We start from the raw sequence: 22,851 nt of genomic DNA, 5'->3' as shown, positions 1-22,851 counted from the left end.
AACTGCAAATAAAATAATGATGATCAACAGGTCAAAAGTGTGAGAAATGTTTGACTAATGAGGTAATTTGCAGAAGTATAAAAAGACAACGAGAAAAATGAAGATGTACTTCAATATATAAAAGAAGACCGTATAAACTTTTTTCCAAAGCAAAGAACTATTTAACATACTAAGAGGGGACATGTAAAATTTCACATCAAAGAAGACTAAAATATCTATTTGTCAAATCATTCATTAATGTTTCCTCTTGGCTTTGGTAATATTACTAAAAATGAAGGCTACAGAAGGGCATCCCAGGGAGGTGACCTGGAGGTAGGAATAGAAAGACAACTTACTTTTCAATCTTGTACAAAATACAAATTACCTAATCTAAAGAATAAGATACTTAAAAATAATAAAACAAACTTTAATATAATAATTAAAGCCTGCATAACTCATCTCTTTGTTAAGGGAACAAAATTGTTTACTTAAAAGAACTGCATGATCATCTAAACTATCTGCATGAGAATACTATTCAATTCTTACGTGCAAAAAAGGATGTGAAGACAGTTAAGGGAAAGAGAGAGTTAAAGATGATTTTAATTTTATGTTGAAAAAAAACTCTAGGATACAAATTCCACTTCTCCAAATAGGAGCAAATGGCAACCAATTATATTGTGAATGAATTTTAAAAACATATGGTAAACTAAAATTTAGAAGCTTTTGTAGTTCTCCTATCAGACACTTTTTATACAACCACATACAAAGCATCCAAGTCTACTGAAAGAGTTGATTCAAAGGAGAAGAAAAGAAACTTTGTTAGCAGTTACCAACAGTTCGGAGCTCTGTGAATAACAGCTGTCTACCAAACCCAAGGACAGTTTTTAAATGCACTAAGAATGGAATGGAGAGCTGGTCATAAACTATTCTTAATGACAACACCTTAATAAGATCATTATTTCTAACCCTGAACTAAAAGTTATAAATGATTTTCACAATTAAAATATATAGTGTGTAGTGATTAAGTACACAGGATTTGGGACCAGATAGCTCAGCTAGTTATAAAATGTTTGCTCTCCCACTTAACTATCAATATTATTTGGGCAAGTAAATCTAATTCTACCTCAATTTCTTTTTCTGTTTATATGGAAATAATAGTAGTATCTATCTTCAGGCTGTTTTGAGGAATTGAGTTTTTACTACATTAACCAGTGTAATTTATAAATGTGTATTATCATTATTATTGAAACATCTTTATAAAACAAAAATAGTAACCCAGACTCAAGTATAACTTCTAGTTCGTCTAAGGCATTGGCTAATTTGATGCTTTACAATTAATAGTTCTCTTCTACATTAAAAAAAAAAATCTTCAGGTACAATATCATAATCCATTTCTCAACTCAACAGATTCTGTGTCATGAATTCTTCACAATCTAATCTTTCCACTTCTAAAGCAGGTTGGTTTTCCCTTATACATCACCATCTTGGGCATTTTGTTTCTTTCTGGCCTTTTTTAAAATAAAGGTTTCATAAAAAATAAAGCAAAACAAAACTATGGTCATAATCATGCTTTACTTACTAAGTTTTATCTTTTTTCCTATTTAACATTACATTTCTGTGTTATAAAAATACTCTTAGCAACCTAAGTTTTGATGATCACAACATTCCGCTGTAAGGATTTAGGATATTTTAGACCATTTCTCCTCTGTAAGCTATTTATGTTGTTTCCAATTTATATCATTATAAACAATGCCATGATGAGCATTTACACATTTTTAAAAGATTTTCAAAAGGACATGTTATTACCTTTACTTAACAGTTTATAGTAAAACTCGAAGCTATGAAGATCACAGGTGAGTAGAGGGAGATCTTGGGGAGGAGGTGCGTACTGAAAATACACTATCTTTGCAAGAACAATTGTTTAAAAGTTAATGAAAATTTCATAAATTTATATTCCAACATAAACTGTGGAGTTCTCTATCATATATTTTCTACATAAATTTAGGTGATTTTTTGTCTCTTCTGGATAACTGCTCATTTTAAAAGATACTATTCACATGAGAAGTTACGGTAAAGAAAACTAACTTTGGAGTCAGGAAGACACGGATTCAAAATCCCTGCTTCATCACCAACTAGTTGTGTGACCTAGGTGACTCATTAAGCCTCTCTAAGCTTGTTTCCTCATCTGTAAAATAAGAATAATAGCATCTATCTCAAAGGATTGTTTTGAAGATAAATAATAGTCTATGTGTCAAATTCTTAAATAGTCCCTTGCACACAGGATATACGCAGATAACACCTTGTCATTGTAACCATTTTTAATGTTCATTTAAGTAGTTTGAAAGACATAAATGTATATATGTGTGGTTTGTGTATAAACTATTGGCTTAATCTACAGATTATGATGGCACAGATGTGTATTTATAAACTGCTATATCATAGTTAGCCTTTAAAATATTGTTCAGTCTAAAAAGCTAATTGTCAAAATACAGAAAGCAATATGAAAATATAATATCCTTCATTAGAGTTGTAAAAGTAGATTTAAATAAATTTTTAAAAATTAAAGTTTTAAAGGAATCATAAACATGAATTTTGCTGCTTATAGCACATACTATTGAAACTTTTTCTTGAGATAAAATAAGAAATTCTTGATTGAGTCTTTCTCATATGATTAAGAGGTCAAATATATGTAAAAACATGTCATCTAAATGAACTAAGAGTAATTTATAAGCTAGATTAACATTTCCTCTAGGTTTGTTTTTTTTTTTTGTCTTAGAAATCTGTGGTAATATAAAAATTAGCAGAAAAGGAAAATGCACCAGCCACCATTATGTACACTGTATCAATTAAGGCAAAGACAATTAATCCTTTAGATGATGTGGCCAGAGAAGATACTATTTTTAGAGGCCTACATTGAATTTTGCTGTTACTTAATCAACTAAGTGATTTTAGGTAATCCACCATTATTTGCAGATAAACAAGAAGTTTTGTATTTATGTTGTTTCAAAAATTTTTTAAAAAATCAAGTCCCAAGTTGGTAAAATAATAAATATATTTTTGAATTGTACTTCTCTCATCACACTAGGTATAACAGATAAAACATTTACCTGAATTAAAAATGGAAGGATAGGGTTCATTTCAAACTTTTTAGGAGTTGATATTTACTAAATATATGCTAATTTCTAAGAAGAGAATGGAAAATTCTTTTGTATCCAAAGCAATTTTCTGAAAACATTTCCAATTAATTTAAAATTTTAAATCCTAGTAATAACTATTATCATAATAAATATAAAAGCTGACAGTAAAGTCACACTAGTAACAAATAAAATACCCGACTACCATAATAGCATATTAAACAGCAGGATAAGCTTTTTATTTAAACACTTTTCCTGAATTTATAGTTTAGATGGCTCATTTTAAATACAATCCCTACCTCCAGATTAAGTGAACTAAGCAGTAACTAATCCACACAGTATTTTCAGTTGGACAAACATCACACACACTTCATTTAGTCAAGATCCTTTCTCAACTTTTTCTAATAAAGTGGCAAAGAACAGTAAATGACAAATTCTTTGATTTAATCAATTGCTGGCTTATTGAGCAAATTCAGAAAGTACTTAATAAAACCACTTTCCATTTACCGAATGCTCCCCCAGCCTCAGTGAGGTTCCATATTTTACTTGACCATCACAGACTACAATAATCCTTAAACCTTATTCTTCATTTTCTGCAGATATGGATTTAGGCTATCACTGTTCAAATTATTCAGCTTCAAAATGATAAAGCCTATACATCCTTTATAAATCTCTCATTACTTTCCTAACAGTAATGATTTTTAACCTTTACTGCTCTCCTCAAACTTCCAATTCTTCATCACTAGCCAAATCATACTTAAAAGCAGATAATTTTGCCTCCTCTACAATACTTTCTGAAGCTAACAGCATTAAGTGTAGATTCTCTTACAGAACTTTATTTTCATTTCTATTCATCAGTAGGCCTATAGGCCCACATCTATCTTTGTAGCCTTCTCTTCAATCTTATAAAAAGAGGTTGCTCTCTTCATGACTAAAGCTGACAACTCTACCTAGGGCTCATTCTTTCCCAATCAGACAGAGCCTCATAAAATGAGTTTACTCTTCTTCACTCTCTAGCAGTTTGAAACTCTTACTCTCATAGAATCTGTTCTTTCCCTGTCTTTAATCTTAAAAAGAATTTTTTTTCTGACTTAAGAAATCTCCTAGGTCAACCAAATTTCATCTATTTTGCCACAAAATACCATCTTCCATCTCAATTTCCTTTCCTTTTCTCCTCCTTGTCAGTGTAGTATAATGGTTCTTTTGATGGTAACAATATTCAACTGATCACACAGTTCTGTTTCTCTTACTTTTCTATAGTCATCTTTCTTTGGCTCCCTGTGGCATCTGGCACTACTGGTCACATAGTCCTTGATAGACTATCCTAATGCACTTTCTTTAACATTATACTTTCCTAGTTTTTTTTTTATTATTATTATTATGCTTTAGATGCTCCCTTCTCTACCCTCCTATTCTTCTCACTTTCACATGCCATCTTCTATTCCGCTGATATACTACTTGTTCCCAGATATCTAATAATGTTGTCAAGGCAGCTCAAGTTCTTCCTCCCAAGTGAATCCTTGGATTAAATCCAGTCACACTTTCTTCCTTAAAAGTTTTATTGCACTTATACTTCGTTTTGTAATATATAATGGTTTCCTATCTTTCTTATCTGTCCTTTTTTAACCTAGATTTAAAGTTTTTTTGTAAAACAATTTACCTTTTATTTTTTAGTAATTCTCAAAAGACGAAAGCAATTCGGAACACAATGTAGAGAGTCAAATACTTTTAAGCTGTATAATCAGTTCAAAACAATAAACTTGTTACTTGTAAAACATTTCTAATTGTAGCTATTTTAACTATAGTCAATCTCATGAGTAATTTTTTTCAACAATTTCCATGCTTTTCACACATTCAAGGGGACATGGCAATTTTTCTAATTTTATGTCCTTTAAAATGTCAACCATTTTAGTCTTAAAGCAGCCTATATGTTGCTACCATGTCTAAAAAGATCTTACATATATAACAAACCAAAGCACAGTCTGTGACCTAATCAAAACGATGTATATTTGAGAAGCTAAAATCTGGATGATAAAGATAAGCCATGTCTTAGTATTATTAATCATATTTCTTAGGTTGCTATTTTCCTTAACATATATGGCTGAAGAGGGAAGTGAAAGGGAAAGAATTCTTATAAACCGAATCACTGGGCTGCGCCCAATTATTTTATATGTGTAGTAACTCAAGAAAAGCTCATGAAACTTTATGGTAGGTATTATTATTTCCATTTTACAGATCAGATACAGAAAGATTAAATTACTTATCTAAAATGTCTCTAATTACTAAAAGAGCTAAAGCCCAAACCAAGGACTATCTAAATTCAAAACGTGAACTCTTCCTACTGTACTTCCTAATTTATGTTTGAATTTGAATAAACAAATCATGACACTGCCTAGATTTAGTTTTCACAAAAGCTAAACATTTAAGAATAGATATAAATACAATAATTTTGTCTTTATATCAACAATTTTGTATTTATATCAATTTAATATTTTAGCGGTAGGCTAAATACTGATTTTTAAAAAAAGTATGAAAAAAATTAAAAAAATAAAAAAATGTATGAATGAGACATTATTTCAAGGAATTAAGTATCAAACAAGGCAAAGTATAAAAGTACCAAATAATCTTAATGGCTCTGAATCAGCCTCCACAGAAATCAGATCCAGTTTTTTAAATATCCTCTAGGTCAAGACACTATAATCAGCATCATTTTTGTGTTAGATATCAAATGATAAGTCACTAAAACCAAGCCTCCCATTCTCTCAAAAACCTAACATATGGTCTATAATTTATCTATGCATACTACAACCAAATTCCACTAAACTAGAAACAAATGGAGATAAGACGTTAGGAAGTCCTAAGAGAGAAAAACAACTGAGTCCCAATATCTACTTTCTTTAATCAGTTTTGAGACTGCCCAGTGCCCAGCAAAAAATGAGTTTCCAGATTCCCTTGAATGTAGAGGTGGCCACTATAAACTGAAGTCATTGAGTAAGGCTTTCAAGAAAAAATTTTAAGAGGATCTTGATCAGCTAGAAGGCATGCCCTTTTTGCCATTTTCCCAATTCTTCCATATTCTGTTTCCCAGAAAAGAAAACATTTTAAATAACATGCTAGCAGCCATTTTGTGACTGTGTGGCCATCTTGAAGATGAAAGCCTTGCATGGAGGAGGTGAAGAAGAAAAATAAAAGATGTCTGGGTTCATCGCCATGTCTTGAAATTGCCATATCGGTTCTGAAGTCTATGATATGTTACAAAAAAATAAATCCCTACCTTCTTTAGTCCAATGTTACTCTAGATCTCTTGTACTATTAACCTAATGCAATTTGTAACTGGCATAAGCAGAACAAATAATTGCAATGGTCTTGCATAGGGCAAGCACAAGGAATATCTCAAGCAGCATTTCCCAAATCAGTGCTACATAACACTTACTCCCAGGAGCATAGCAACATAAGATTCACAAATATTAAGGAATAACTCTGTGTTTGTGAGACTGGGAACATATACATTTAAATGTACCTTCCAAACTAGACACTTTGGGAAGATATATACCCTTGTCCTTGAACATATTATTATCAAAAACATTTCTAGGATTGCCTTTTCTAAATAAGTTTACAACCGTATTTTAAAAATCACTCCTTTCACTTTTATCATTTTTCATTTTAATTCAAATTATACTCCTTAACCATTCACCATTCTAAAACATGAATATATTATTTAATTGAATCAAACCTACTCTCAAAGAGAAGTACCACTAGAAAAGACAGTCAAAACAAGCTCAAGTAATAAATAAAAGAAACATGTAACCCAAAGAACAAAGTAGGGCCATAACTTTGAAACAAACAAACAAAAAAAACCACATTTTAAGTTCATATATTACCTTTACCCAGTATTAAAAAAAATTTCGAGGTAAAGGAGGTCAAATATGTGGTGACAGAAAGAAATCTAACTATGGGAGGTGAACACACAGTGTAAAAAATACTATTAAAGTGTACAGCTGGAACTTACTGGATTTTGTTAAGCAATGTCATCATAAAAAAAAATAAAAAAATGTTATAAATCAAACATAAATATAACAAAAATAATAATAGCTAATATTTACTGAATGCTTAGTATGCATTAGGCGCTACTCTAAGTGCTTTACATGTATTAACTCATTTGGCCATTATAGCAATCCCATAAAAGAGGCCTGGTTATTATCCTCACTTTGCAGATGAGGAAAGTATAGCAAGGTTAAGAAACTTCTACAAGATCAGACTTAGTAAGCCAGAATCAGAAGTCAAAGCCCAGGCAGCCTGAATCCAGAGTCTGTGCCCTAAATACCATGCTATACTGTCTCTCTAAATAAAACAAGAGTAGTCAATGCCATGCACAGCTGTTTAGATATATTCATACAGTTACCCATGTGTTTTTGAAGTTTTACAAGACGATTTTACATGATATTTAATTCTATCTTAACAGCTGTTCTATTTCAATATATCCTGTCAATAGATTTGATTTACTTGGCCTGAATTCATATAATTAAAGCTCTGTGGGCACAGACTATTCCATTTATCTGCTCTCTTGGAAATATGTCCTTTCTGCGTATCACCAGTGCCTAATAGAATGCATGGAAGAAAATAAGAATTAATTGTATATTTACAAAATACAGAACAATTAAAAGGAGAGCTGGGCATCAGAATGTGAATAGATCAGCCCAGATTCATCATTATTGCTACTGAAAAACACTCAACTAGCTTGGCTCATTAGTCATTTTTCAATTAAATCTTAGAATTTCAATTCAAATTTAAAATCCCTTAGAAGTTAAAAGTCTTGATGTACTATCATAAACACTGAGAAAGATACAGATGAAATTTTTAAAAACATAGCTTAGTTTGGCCTTCGGTTACACAATGGGTGTAATATATTATGTGACCACATTAAAATATTTTCTTTTATTTAAAAGTTGAAGGAAATGTCCATAAACTTTTAATCATAGAGAATAGGATAGTTTAGATTTTGTATTGTAATTATAAGAATTATATAACTATGAACATTGGAAGATATGTTGACTTGAATTATAAGTGAAGTTAACAGCATTGCCGGGTACTATGTGACAACAAAGATCTTATTTGCTTGCTATTCATTTCTATACACCTCAAAACAGTGCCAGAATTTCAAAGTCCTGATTGAACTCAACCAAGTGGTATATACCTACAATGCAGTTTTACCCAGTTTTGATCTGATAATTGAACATTCTTGGACTACAGCTTCCAATTATTGTTTTCTAAATTATTACTGTTTTTAGTTTTGCTTTGTTTTACTTTGTTTTAACCAAACACCTATTCCAGCTTTCATGAAGTGCCACTGTACACATTAGCGCTGGTAAATTTTCACACAGTACTTAGAAAATGGAGATATGTTACATTTGAATCATTGCCTCAAGCTTGTTCCTTAAATTAAGTATAGAAACTAGCACCAGAATAAAATTAAAAGATTGTGTTGAAAAATAAATTTGATTGACATTATGTTCGATTAATCTCATGAAATGACATCTCAGCACAAGTCAAGAATATGAAAGACAATGAGGAGGAACTGAATCTATCATGCAGAACCTTTTAATGGAAATTCCTGTACCAAAATACCAATTATTTCTTTTCACTTCAAAAACCGAATTACATTATATTTTCCAGAAGAGATATCTAACTATACTAAGACCTAAAACCATTAGTCATCTGTTAACAGCTTAAATGTTTATTTTAAGAATTACACTTTTCTAGAAAAAGTCCTTAAGTAATACATAAGCAGTGCTAAGAGAAACACAATTTCTTAAAAGGGTTACCTTATTTTAAAAAATTCCCAGACTATACCTTTCTTCCAAAAACCCACCAACTTTGAGTATTTTTACCATATTCTGATGTTATATAATCATTCTAACCTTAATTTAAATTATTCAACAAGAATGTTTCACTTTTGTTCCATGGACTACATTAGAACTAAGTGAAAAAGCATTAATACATGAAAAAAAATTATATTGTATACAAACCATTCCATCAGGCATCTTTTCAAAAAAAAAAACTCACAACATTCTGGATGCAAATTTGTCCTATCTGAATGGGTTTTTAAAAAAGCGCATATGTTTACGTAAAAAAAAAAAGTACCAATAAGGAAAAAACTAAAGAAAGAATACTTTTAACTGAAAATAATTTGTTTCCATTTCTGCTCAGAACATACTAAACCAATAGAGAAAACTCTGATTCGTTTAGGTGTGTTAAGGAGGTACAGGTGAGATGAATTACACAGTACAGTTTCTTCTAAGCTGTGCATCAGCAGTTAACAAGTGGCAAACACCATGAAAATTCATGACATACTGTTAGCTTCCAACAATCTCAAAATGTTTAGAAATCTCTTTTTTTGTTGAAGGGAATGCTTTCCTGTATGGGGAAAAAAATAGTCTCATGCATCTGCATGTTCATGTTAAGACCAGTAAAATGATTTTCTATTGAAGAATTCAATCATATCTATCATATGACAACTAAGAATCTCCATTTGTAAAAAATAAAAAACTCAATTAAACAAAAAACCTTCACCAGAAAAACCTGAGTCAAATTCAGATGATAAGAAATTGGAATACAAATTTTAAAAACTCTAGGTAATACAAAACTTTCTGTGATGATAGAAATGTTTTATAGCTGAGATGTCTAATATAGTAGCTGCTAGCCACAAGTGGCTACTGAGTATTTAATATACAGCTAGTGGAAAAAAGGAACTGAATTTTAAATTGCGTCTAGATATTGAAATTTAGCCACTTGTGGCTGGGACTACTACATTGGACAGTGTAGCTCTAAGGAATAGGAGGTAAATATTTGTATCTTAAATTCTAATTCAAATAGTAAAAAGTCCTATAGATAGGCATATACATTAGATGCATCTGATATATAAGTTTATTTTTTTAAAAAAATACTTGTATTCATATAGAGGAAAGGACTATAATATAATATAAAAACGTTGCTGCATTTGTGGGAATCAAGTTTTCTGTACTGATCTTCTAGAGAGGACTAGAACATTAGTTCACAAGTTGGCTCCATACTGTAACTTCTTAGGGAACTTCCAAAAATGCAAGTGCCTGGGTCTCAACTCCCAAAGATTCTGGTTTAACTGGTCTGGGTTGAGTCCTGGGCATAAAGATATTGAAAAGCTATTCAGGTGATTCTAACGTGCAGCTGCTAAACTAGAAATAAAATAAGAAACTATTTATTAGGCATAGATGCAGTATGCAGCCAAAGACATTTCATTGCTTGTAGGAAACTCACTCATCCCTTGCATTGAGGATGGAACTTTAACTTAGGCCACTTAAAATCCTATTATTAATTTACTCATTAAAAGCTATCGTTTTAAAATCCAGTTCCTGAGTTGTTCAACCTATCTTAATTTTCAAATTAAAAGAGAAAAAATGGGAAATCCAGAGAAATAGACCCTCACACTTGCCATCAGCACTAATCCTCCTATCCTGAGACACTTATCTTTTCTCGCTTTTCAGGCCCCTTCCTTGTAAAGTGACATGAACTCAAATGAGTCACACGCTTGGTTACATCAGAGGCCAGACAGGAGAATACTTTCAACTCGCTATTCTAATTAATGGCACAGACTTCTCTCAAAGCATATTTCAAAATAAGAATATGTTGACAGGATTAACTCCTAAATGCACTGGCTTAGATTATGGTAGTGTTTATTTTCTATTTTAAATGGTATTAATTACAATTTAATTATACCACAAACAATGTTTCATAGTTTATTTAAAAATTACACTCTCTCAAAAAAGTAGAATAAGCAGCAGCAGCTTTTCCCAAAAGTCCTTTTCTCCAGTATGTCTGGGTCTGGGCAATAAGATGAGCTGGAAAAATACATATTCAATTGATACAGGAAAAGGTACAATGCTCTCTTATCCAATCCTTAACCTATTAAAAGTGAAATAAAGCAAGCATTTGACCTGTCTTTCTTAATAATAAAGAACACATAGATTCCATTCTTTTAATGGAATATCTTCTAGCCCAAAGCAACTGATTAGACGATTCTTAAATTCACTTCCTGCATTTATGAGACATGACTCCAGAAAAAATCATGTATTTACAACTTTTGACTGCTATCATAGTATCAAAATCTATCTTTTAAACTGACATTGGTTTTAATGGTTTGTGTATGTGTGTGTTACTCGTGACATGAAAAGCTATTTATAAATATTTCTGGATGCTGATAATTACCCTCTAAAAATTAAGTAGGCTTTACATGCAAGAAAAATTTTGATGGGAAAATATAAATTCAAAAGACAAACCTACATAATGGTATAGGAAATCATAATTGTCCAATTGTAAAATTGAAAGACACTAGAAATTAGCCCCTTTTCTTATAACTAACCCTGGATATTTTTCTATTTTTATTCCAGCTTCCACCTTATCCTCAACCCCACACATACTCCCACAGAGCCTCTACAACATCAAAGTTAGAAGACAATGTTATCATGAAAAAATATAATAAATTTAGGATTGGATGTTAAAGCATTCAATTTGTCTTTGTATGAATTTACTGAATCAATATGTGCATATATTTAATTAAAATGCTAATGATATTAAAACGAAAAATAATTTGTTTCATAGCACTACCACAAGCAACCAATGAACATGAAGCAAGTTTTCACTTGGACCCTGCCAACTCAGTCATCAAAAATTTGGGAAAATACCAACGCTTGTTTCATAATACAGCGACGTTTATTTTTCCCTCATCCTTTAGTAAACTCTGTAGATATAAATTTTAAAATCTTGCTAATTAATTACCAGCGCCCTTCAACCCACAGATCAGGTGTCCTACATTTTGTTTAGGTCTCCGCCTTGAAAACAAACCCGATTGCCCCATTTTCTGAGAGGTAAACTCAGCTCCGGGCAGCTCCCTATGAAGTCACCGCGTTTGTTGTTTCAGAGATGCAATTAAACGAAAATCACACAAGGCTGTCCCAGAGATTAGCTGGAAGTGTGTGGAGGTGTCGATCATATATGTAAGGCCAATGAAACCTGTATTGCTGTAAATCTATTTTAGTGGTAATATTTCTCTCCACTTCCCCTCCTTTAATATATTTACAGCAGAAGGAAATTAAACTTCGTAAGAACTTTCTTGACTTTACCAAACTTTAGCTTTCCAGCTTTCTGTACTACAGTATCATCTAAAGAGCAAGGGGGCAGGGAGTTTTAACTCGCGCACTAAGAAGAAAAGCAATGAAAAAACTTGCATCAGGCAGCGTCTTCTCCCTCTGTCCCCTGTGCCACCCGTCCCCACCACACCACCCCCTCTCCCCCAAGCCCTTACATATACGCATTCTTCTGGGCGGCCTCTAACCACACCGTGACCACAATCATTTACAAAAATTAGAAACAGACTCCGGGAGCCTTTTCCTTAGCACGCACAGAGTGCTGTACTAGCATGATGGACAATGTCATTCCCCATTACACCACGACCCCTTACTCCCCGTCTGGGGTTTCATTCCCCAAAAGCTGCTTTCCTCCGCGGGAGAGGGAGCTCTACCTAATTCACAATGAAACTTCATCTCATCCTTCCCCACCAAAGTTACCCCACCCCCACTCTAACATACAAAAACACCCCACCACGAAAACCAAAGAAAAGTATCTTCCACCAGGGCAAGAGAAGACTTGGTTTTAGGGGCTGGAATAAAAGCAGAGAGAGGAAGAACAGGGCGAGCGAAGTGTACTTTGCTTTGCACTTCTGCATTTCGAGTCCAGAGCCCAGGGCCGCTCTCGTTCTTACCCGCTCTTCCGGAGACCCAGTCCTGCTACTGGAGCGCGGGGCGAGGGCTGCGGGGACGCGGCGGCGGGGCGGGCCGCGGGCAGCCGCCGCGGGCGCCGAGAGCCACCACCTCTTCTCCCCCAAACGGCTGCGGGTGAGGGACGGCGGAGCTGGAGAAGGAGCCTGGGGAGGGCGAGAAGAGGAGCAGCATCTCCTCCTCCTCCTCCACTCCTCGGAAACGCCCCTCCAGCGGCGACCCCAGCCGACCGCCTGACCCAGGAGCGCACGCTCAGCCTCTTCGCCCTCCTGTGCTCAGCGCGCCACCAAGGGCTTCGCCAAAACCCTCGGGCGCAGGGCAGCTCAACTCCTGCTGCTGGCTTCGAGCGCTGCCGAGGTGGCCGAGGCGGACCGGGGAGCTAGGGTGTGCTGCTTGCCAGCACGACGGTCTCTAGGGGCCGTGATCATAGTGTGTCACCCTCGCAGGGGCCGCGGGAGCTATTTGCACAACTACAGCTCCAGCTTAGGCGGCCGCCCTGGCCCCGCCCCCCTCCCTGTCACTCAACCCTTCCCGGGCTCCTGGAGTACCGCAGATCTTCGACCCTCCACTCCCCTAGTCCTGATTGGCCCACCCGCCTCCAGTCCCTCCCCCTCTCTTGGGACGAGGTCGCCGGGGAGACTGGCGCTCCGGTTCCCATGACTACCGGTGCCGTGGGCCTGGCTTTTCGCGTTCTTCTGGCAAGCCAGACGCTCAGGTTGATGGCCCCGCGGCAAATTTCTTAGCCCCTGCTGGGTGGACTTCTAATTTTAGGCCAAGTTGAAAATGCAGCAGACCGCCCCCACACTTCCGAAGCCAGAAACAACTTTAAGGCCCTTGGGAGTGTGAGGGAGAGTGAAAAATGCCTAACCGATTGCTCTTCTCCTATCAAACTGAAGAATCCCTCCCCACCTTGCCCGCTCTTGCCTCCAGCCTTGTTTCCAAATTCTCACTGGGCGGATTTAACTTTGAAAGGGTGAGAAGAGGAGAGATAGAGAAAGAGCAAGGCTGTGCCCGCTCCCTGCAGCAATAGCAACTTGGAAATGGCGGGGTCAACGAAAACAGCTCGGTGAGTTTTCCCACAGTTGTAAGTGATCTTCAAGGGTGTGGTGGCAGCACTTTGTCAACCCCAAAGGCCCTCTGGAAAACTCAAATTTTTCTCACGTTTTTGAAAAAATACGTAAATTTTTGCCGTGTTATTTCCCTCTAAAACTAAGATAATCTTAAAGTTTAAAATTTAAGTAAAACGTTTAACGCAATCGAATGACACGAAGAACATCCATTTTTTCTATGTAGGGCTACACATTACAACGCGACAAAGGTATGTCCTAGCAGCTATTCCCTTCCTGCAAGCTAAAAAATTTGTATTTCAGCAATTTACAAGGAAGTCTTGCTGAATTTATGAGCAAATTGTTATTTGAGTTTCAAAAGTTTGGGTTTATTCTCAGATATATAAGGTAAACTGGTCCACTCTGGGAAGGGGACCTTGGGGGCTAAATTTAGTCTTGGACCCCTAGTGTTGGGCTCTCGGTAATTCCAAACTTTATGGTAGGCTCCAAAATGGAGAGATCTGAGACAACGTTAAAGCTGCAATCCTAAATTCCCTAGCCTCTGAGGCTGCTATACATGTGTGATGAATGAGGGAATTCATGGTAGTGATTTACCTTTGGTGAGCACTTGAATTTTTATTATCTTATATACTAAATGAATAACTGTGATGGATGTCTTCAGTCAAATATGACTTGCAAGTATGCATTGAATGTGATTACTTATAGTGCTAAACACAATGGGAAATACACAGCAGAATTTTAAGATAAGGCCCCTGCCCTCGAGGAGCTAACCACAAAGCCTAAGAAAGAAAATTAGCGCTCTTGAAATAATTAGAGAACAACTATAGCTAGAATTTGCAGCCACACTTGAGTACCTTAGCAAATGAAAGTCTGTGGTATGTGGAATGGGCTGGATTAGTCAGATTGTGGAGGAGGGAAATTTGAACTGGGTTTTGACGGGTAGGTAGTGGGATGAATGACTAGGTAGCGGGATGAATGAACCAAAGATGAGGAAAGGCAGCTGAAAGAACATAAAACCAGAGAGCAGCAGCAGGAATAGAGTGGTGGAAGTAAATAACAGTGAGAAGACCAGCCTCCCTAAACTGGAGACAGAAGTGAAAGATTGGAACCCTTTCCTCAGTCCTCCCCCCATTTTCTGAAATAGAATTGTTTTAATGCTCTGGTTCAATATAGAGATGTCGAATAATGTACATCAGAAAATTATATACTTGTATTAGCCAATGTTACCCCAATAAACTTAATTAAAAATAAAAAAATAAAAAAATAAATATTCTGTTTCATGTATCAAGCTGGTAAGGTAGAGATGGAGAGGTAGGTTTGTGAGAATAAAGACCTTCATGGAACATCTGCCTCTGCCACTGAAAGTTCATCTCTCTTTCTTGCTCTCTCTTCTCCCCTTTCTCTCCCTTCCTCCCCTTTCTCTCTTCCTTATTTTCCTTTTCCTTTTCTTTTTTTTTCTCTACTCTTCTCTTTTCTTTCATATTAAGGTCATTTCAAGTGGTTGCCCTCAAGACTTTTTTATGAGTAATCCTTTTGTTTTGTATGAGTTGAAAGGCTGGTTTTTAAATGAATGTCTGTGATACCAAAACCTGATAACGAGTACACAAAAAAGAAACCTACAGGTTAATCTCCTTTTGGATATAATGTAAAATTAAAATGTGATATTAACAAATAGAGCCTAGAATTACAAATTATATGCCAAAATTAAGAGAAATTTTGCCAGATATAAAAATTATTCAATGGTAGAAAACTTATTTATATAGTTGGCTATTTGAATAAGTCAAAGGAGAAAATTGTGTATCTTAACTGATGCTAAAAGTATTTTGTAAAATCCTAACAAAAACTTTTAAAGAATTTAGAATAGATCATTTAAAAATGTATACTTTATACCAAAACCAGAAACTTGCTTTATAATGAAACATTATAATTATTCCCATGGAAGTCAGGAACAAGACAAGAATGCCCACCATCACATCATGTAAGGACATGATAGCCAGTGCAATTATATATGGAAAAAAATAAGAAATTAAGTACTAAAAATAAATCAGGATTCTAATTTGTTTGTAAATGATATAAAAATTCCAAAGATCAATTGAAAAACTTATAGAAGAGATAAAAAATGAGTTAAGGTAACCAGTTGTAAAAATTCAATACAAAAATAAAAAACTTTCCCATGTATAAAACATTACCACATAGAAAATATAATAAGAATTCTATATATAATAAGCACAAAAATTAAATAGCTAAAAATAAATACTAAAAAATTAATAAAACTTACTTTAAAAATGATAAACTTATGAGACATAAAAATGTTTGAATAAAGAAGAGATATACTTTTAGATTAAGTACCAAGATTCAAATATTGTATAATTATAATGTATTTTAAATATAATCTTTATACTCAGTACAATTCTAATCATATGTCAGAACATAATATTTTTGGAAATATTTGAGGAAATAATTTAAAAATTAATTTATTTGATAAACCATTCAAAAATAGCCAAGAAGAATTTCACATTAAAAGATACTAAAATAAATTATAAATCACAAAGATTAACAGCAGACTTGACTCCAAATCACATATGACGTATGATAAAGTGGTTGTCCAGGTACAGTATATGATAAAGGAGAAAAGTGTATCATTCAGTGAATGGTGCTGAGAAACTTAACTATTCCTAGTGTATCATTTCAGACACACATACAGAGATACATACCCTTTTTCAAAAAAAAGTTACCTCACAAACTCATCTAATACCTTGATTGTTTTTTTTACTTCATAATCTGTTTTTGATCTCTATTATCAGATCTCTAGATGGGCCTAGCTCTTTTGAATGATTCCATAGTATCTGTTCCTCAGATGTGTCAACTTAAATAAAGAGGTAAACTGAGGTAAGTTCAAATGACCAGAAATAGAGTTTATTCAGGAATGGCAGAAGAATTGCAGTTTAGGAAACTGGTGCTGCAGCAAGCTGCAGAGGAGTCTGTGGAGAGCTTGTGGCAGGCTGTGTTTATAGGCAAGGCGTGCACAGTGGGGTAAATCTAGCAAGAATTCAAGCAGTAAGTTCATTGGCTGGAGGATGAAGAGAGATTCTTGACCAATGTTCATTGGTCAGTGGATAAGTTTCAGTCTTCTGTAAATCAGGCATTTATGGGGAATCAGTTTCTCAGTTCCCACATTCCGTTCTTCTGAGGGCTCATGTGTGAGATTCTCCATTTCACATCCTCCAGTTCCATTTTAGATTGAAATCCTTTCACAGATGTAGCATAATTTACTTAACTCCACCATTGTTAATGGACATATATAAGTTATTCCCAAACTTTTGCTATTTCTTACAAGTTGGAATACATTTCTTAAGCACCTCCTTCTGACTTACATGTAGAGTAACACTGTAGGTTTAACTTCTAGAAGTGTTATTGCTAGCTTAAAGAGTAGGCACATTTTACATTTGGATAAACAAAACCAAGCTGCCCTCTAGAGAGGTAGTACGAGTTGCAGTCACCTTAACACAGTTGGAAAGTTTGATAGCACATTATATTCCCCTACTCTTTATCAAAACAGTATTATTAAACTTTTTTGACCTTTGCCAATCTAATAGTTACAAAATGGTATCTCATTACAGGTAAAATTTTCATTTCTATTATGAGTATCTTTTTGTATGCTTACAAGCCATTTTATTTTCAGTTACCAAAAATATCCTCCTATGTTTTCTTCTAGAACTTTTATGGCTTTTCCTTCACACATTTTATTTTTCGATCCATATGGAATTTATTTTGGTGGTAGCAACAGCTACTCAGTTGTCCCCAAAAACCTTAAAATAATTTGTAAAAATTTACTTCATAAAATATAAAACTTCTATATGGTAATAAAAACAATAATGAATATGAAATTAACAAAAATTCAGAAAAACAATGAATATTTGAAAATAAAACAAGTATATAAATAAATCAAAATTAAAACAAAAATGAGCTATCATATAGAACTATCAAATTGAAAAAATATTTGTAAAGACTTATAATATCTGGTACTGGTAAAAATATGTGAAATAGGCAATGCCCCGTGATTGTTGGTAGGATTATAGATTGGCTTATTTCCTTTGGGAGTTCAATTGCAATGCCTTTCATAATTCATAATGTTAATATCCTTTAACTTATTCCATTTTGGAAATTCATCCTAAAGAAATATTTGCTTACATGACCAGAGATATAATCGAGAATATTCATTGCAGTATTGTTGGCAGTTACAAAATTAAAAAATAAGTGCCTGTAATAGTTAAATTATTACATAAACTATAGTTTACTCATATTATTTAGTGACAAAACCATGTTGCAATACAGTATGATCTGATTTCTGTTCAGAAGTATATATATCTACATATATGACAGTATTCACGCTATTAACAATGGTTTTCCTAAGGATTAGAATTATAGAAACCATTTCATTTCTGAAGTGCTTTCATTTAGAATCTTTACAACCATGTGTTATTTTTATTATAAAAAGTCAACATAGATTTTTGCTACTAATAATAAAGAAATTAGATAGCTAACCATAACACAAATTTAACTGGGCTTCCAAGTGGCCCATGGACCTTAGAATGTTCATCACTTAGGGACCATACTTGTGACACACTCTAAGTCAGGAATATTTTATGTGGGACCCAAGGATCGCCCCATAATGGAACTTCTTGAAACTGTATTCCAAGAATGCGTTTGTGCATTTTTCTAGGGAAAGCATCTATATGCTTCAAAAAATTCAGAAAGGGGTTTATCTCTTTCCAAAATGATAAGATTGTGTTCTTTAAATTCTAATGATTTTTAAAATACCACCTTTTACCTCAAAAGTTGAAATAAATTCTAGGCTAATCTAAACTTGTAAATAGCAGTGTTTTCCCAGCTGGCTTCTTGTATTCATCTCAGTGTGAAATATTTGTATTCTGGCTTGTACCAGCTGTGTTAGTGTTTTCCCTCTTTAAGCCCAGAAACATCCTTTCTTGCTTACAGAGTAAGGACTGTGATGGGAACTTTGCCCAGGTGAGAGCAGAAGCCAGATAAGTAATCCACCAAAACATGAGCAGGTAATTGGAGCACAAACTCTTACAGGACTTAAGGAGGACTTTGTGAGGCAGTACTGACACTTCCAAGTGAATCAAGAATTAGCTAGGAAAATAATACAGCAATGGAAACCAGATAGGACGACAATAACCCTCAGGTCAATTGAATAAATGGGTTATTTTCTTTTGGTAGTAGCTGAACTCTTAAAATGTGAGAATTCCCCTAGGATGTAGAGTTACATGTCAGCAGTGGCACGGATAACTCTAAATGTTGGGAGGCAGCCTATAGCTCAGAACAATGAAGGAGCACAGCATTTGCACTCAGAGACCTAAGAACAAATCTTGGCAAGCCACTTAACTTCTTGGAGCATCACTTTCCTCATTTATAAAGTGAAGGAAGTAAGAATAGCGGATATGTTTCACACATAATAGCCTGTAATGTTCTTTCAGTATTCAACAGGAGTAAATGAAATGTGTATGTGAAAACTATTTATAAACTTTAAACTACTATTTTAAAAATCCAAACAACAGCTACGATGGCTGTACAGATTTTTGGAATTAGTGTTTTAAGACTTATTGAGAAAAAGTTTTCAAATAATCTATTTTATGCTAAAGAGAAACTTTAGAAAATATTTATTAGATACCAGGGCTAGCCAGTGCTAAGAAAGGTTAATATGGAAAAATTTAATTATGGTGCTCCTATGACTTCCAATTTCTTTGTCAACCACAGATTCTTAGCTCTTTTCTAATTTTCTCTAACTGACCCCAAAGTGACCAGGGCTTGCTAGTTACTCTGAAGAGGGCTGCTGACAGCATGTTAGGCTAAAAGTATTTACCTACTCCTACCTGATGTTCCAGGTGCTTAATGGCTCTACCTGAACCCAAATATTTCTCCTCAATGCCTCTCCTGAATATTCTTTCTGTCACTCATGAGTTAAACTCGAAAGGTGTTAACTTGCGAAGTTCAAGGTTAAAATTCACTTTACCTTCCAACTTTCTCTCTTTGAAAGCTAGTGCAGATAGGTTTATCAGATTAGGTAGTTGTCACTTTAAACCCTGAGAGTGAGAGATACTGGAAAGGTAAATTTTAATTAATGAAGGGGAAGGGGGAGAGAGGGGAAACTAGTTTCGGGGTGTGAGTGGAAGAGAAAAATGGAGAGGGGCATTCAGGAGGGAGAGGTTATGCAGTACAAGGGTGACCCTCGGGGTGATGATGCTAAGGGAGAGGATCAGGGAAGTGTATGTAGTACTAAAGGGGTGTGGCATTGAAGTCAAACTGCCTAATTTACAATTTTTACTGGGACTGGTTCTGTCTCTGACTCACTTCTACTACTTGTCTTGGCAAGTTATGTAACCGCCTATTCAATCTGGATGAAGGGAGTATGGCAAATAAGCATAGCCCTTTTGTTGTTTGAAATTTAGCCATGTTTGAATATATACAGAGTAATTTATAATGAATATGCTGTCATTTAAATCTGACCTACAGGGATTTGCCTTAGGGTTCATGACTGCTAATCGTGACTTTTTAAAGTGTTCTCAGAAATGGAATCCAAATCAGAAGTTAAGCTTTCTAGTTTATGTTCTGTTTTGAAGAGAGTGATTTCACACTGTCTGCTGAGTGTGAGCTGCTCTGCAAGAAGGTTGATTATTAAAGGCTTTGTTATTGGAGTTGGAGTGTTTAATAAAACAAAACTTCACTTGGTGAAAAATTTCTTAAAACTTGAGTGCCTTGATTTTTGCAGTTCTGTCTATAATGTCTAATAGAAAACTTAGGAGGAAATGGTCTTATCTACAGAAACTGATTATCAGTTTAGAGCCAAATACAGACTTATGGTATTCATATAAATGGAAGAAATGCTTTTTATAACCCCATGAAGAGAGAAAATTTGTCTTAGAAAGTTGAAGCTGTTAGAATAAGTAGTTCTTTAGCTCATCTACAGAGTTAAAGTAGAGAAGTATAAAAAATTATACATATGTAACTTAAGCATTTTGCTTTTGCTAAAAACCTATCATTATGCATTCATTAGCCAATCTTTGGATGCTAGGCCAAAGGCTTTCTGACCATGAATTTGCTATTGAGAGTCCAGGCTGTCTTTTTTACATAAGCCATTCCCAAATGTAAAATCTACAACGTTCTATTTTTTTTGTTGTTGTTGTTAAAGGAAATGTAGAACTTTGAGGACATATGTGAAATAATATGAGTTTGGAGTACGTCTATATTCGTTACTATTTTCCAGTTTCCTTGCCCATGATAATTTGTGGCAGTAATTTGTCTTTCCACATATTCAGCTCCATTTTTAAAAAATTGTAGTAAAATGTATATAACATAAAATTTACCACTTTAGCCATTTTTAAGCTTCAACTTTGTTTTCAATAGGAAAAATAATTTTTGCACTTATTTTTAATAAAGTATATAAAAACTAAATTACCTAATTATATTTGCTAGAATAATTCGCATTAAGAGTTTGAGAAACTAAAACAATTGCTTTTTATGTGTGCTTCATGAGGATGAGAGTTTTGTTTTACTCACTGCAATGTCATTAGCTCCTAGAACAGTGTCTGTCACATAGTGGGCACTCAGACACTATTAAGGGAATGAATGACTCTTGGTAGTTATAACTTAGGTAGAGGAAGCATATATGTGCAAATATACTATGTTATAGCCCATCAGTAAACATTCAGGGGCCATGAGCATTTGTTTGTGTGTTTCGTAGAGGGAATAGAGAGCATAAATCTAATGGTTTGACTAAGTGGAAGTCATTTAATAGAGCTTCTATTTTATTTTGAAAAGATCCCCATATAGTGCTGGACATGTCTTATACACAATACATGTTTTGTAAGTTTTAATTTTTGTTGATTATTGGTTGATCTTTTTATTCTTATTACTCTACTCAGGGAGGGAGAAAAGGCAGCAAGCAAGGGGATGGAAATTAAGAGGGAGAGAGAGAAGGGAAAAAGAGAAGGACAAAGAGAACAGCTTTGAGTGTTGCATACTTAGTCTTGGAGTGTGGAGGGGAAAAGAGACTTCTACCCTCTCAAAACAGTTACTAAAGTATGCCAGCAATATGAACTCAAAGAAGAATGAACTCTAGTCCCTTTGAGCAGAGAATATATTCCAATCACTCAGCTTTCAATAAAAATTCTCTTGCTTCATTGATGTTTGAATGATCCTCCTTTCTTTTGTCTAGTTCTCTTAATGAGAAAGTCTTCTCAATACCAATAATGGCAACTCGACCTAGATGAAGAGTTGAAGTATCTGTTAGTCACAAACCTTTGTTAGCCAGAAACCACCATCTCTAAAACTCTTACTAGCTTTAGCTATGGACTAGATTTCAATTACATTAATAACTCAAATTTATCCTCATCTGCTCTCAGAGGACCCCCAGATGCCTAAAAATTTCTTACCCATTTTTCAGATTTCCAGGATTCTCTAAGAGATAGTTCACATGTGCTCTGTGATGTTGATCTTTGTTCTTGTACTCGAAACTTTCCTGAAAGTCTAATACCTGAACATCACTTGCAGTAGGGAGCTTATCACTTCCACTGATGTTGGTAAACCTTTCATGAGAGAAACAGTGTCAGTGTCAAGGCGATTGACTCTCAGTGCTCCCAAGGCTGTGCTCACTAATAAGCCAGAGTTGGGGTGGGCCCAACTGCAGAAATGAGGCCAACACTTTGTTACCTGGTTTTTAAGCAACGCTACTTACGTTCATTATATCACAAAGTCTCTGACGAAATTAATTATTTTAAGTGGATGGAGGTGAAGGAAGAAGGTCGCCATGCCATGCCTTTCCTTTTACTGTTATCACCTTAC

At 34.6% G+C, this 22,851-nt stretch overlaps 2 protein-coding genes and 1 long non-coding RNA gene across 18 annotated transcripts in view; 1 reads left to right on the top strand and 2 right to left on the bottom strand.

Moving 5' to 3' along the window:
- Positions 1-13,391, bottom strand: part of PTPN13 (protein tyrosine phosphatase non-receptor type 13) — a 168,479-nt gene extending 155,088 nt beyond the window's left edge. For 8 of the 12 annotated variants that reach the window (XM_039845781.1, XM_039845783.1, XM_039845790.1 and 5 more), the window contains exon 1: positions 12,907-13,391. The gene's annotated coding sequence lies outside the window, so the exon portion shown is untranslated. The remainder of the gene's footprint in view (positions 1-12,906) is intronic. The other 4 variants (XM_039845784.1, XM_039845786.1, XM_039845789.1 and 1 more) reach the window with 1 other exon arrangement.
- Positions 13,392-13,573: 182 nt separating this feature from the next.
- The window catches only part of MAPK10 (mitogen-activated protein kinase 10), a 431,719-nt gene continuing 422,441 nt past the window's right edge, over positions 13,574-22,851 (top strand). For 2 of the 5 annotated variants that reach the window (XM_039845809.1, XM_039845810.1), the window contains exon 1: positions 13,574-13,988. The gene's annotated coding sequence lies outside the window, so the exon portion shown is untranslated. The remainder of the gene's footprint in view (positions 13,989-22,851) is intronic. The other 3 variants (XM_039845808.1, XM_039845814.1, XM_039845811.1) reach the window with 3 other exon arrangements.
- LOC120588357 (uncharacterized) overlaps positions 18,016-22,851 on the bottom strand; it is an 86,407-nt gene continuing 81,571 nt past the window's right edge. Inside the window, exons 2-3 of the long non-coding RNA XR_005649233.1 lie at positions 22,443-22,595; positions 18,016-22,272 (exon numbers count right to left, since the gene is read on the bottom strand). This is a non-coding gene — a long non-coding RNA (uncharacterized LOC120588357). The remainder of the gene's footprint in view (positions 22,273-22,442; positions 22,596-22,851) is intronic.

The sequence above is a fragment of the Pteropus medius genome, unplaced genomic scaffold, assembly GCF_902729225.1.
Source record: "Pteropus medius unplaced genomic scaffold, Ma_sr-lr_union100, whole genome shotgun sequence".
NCBI classification, from domain to species: domain Eukaryota; kingdom Metazoa; phylum Chordata; class Mammalia; order Chiroptera; family Pteropodidae; genus Pteropus; species Pteropus medius.
The sequence above is the reverse complement of the archived record's forward strand: the minus strand, read 5'-3'. Positions and strand labels throughout refer to the sequence as shown.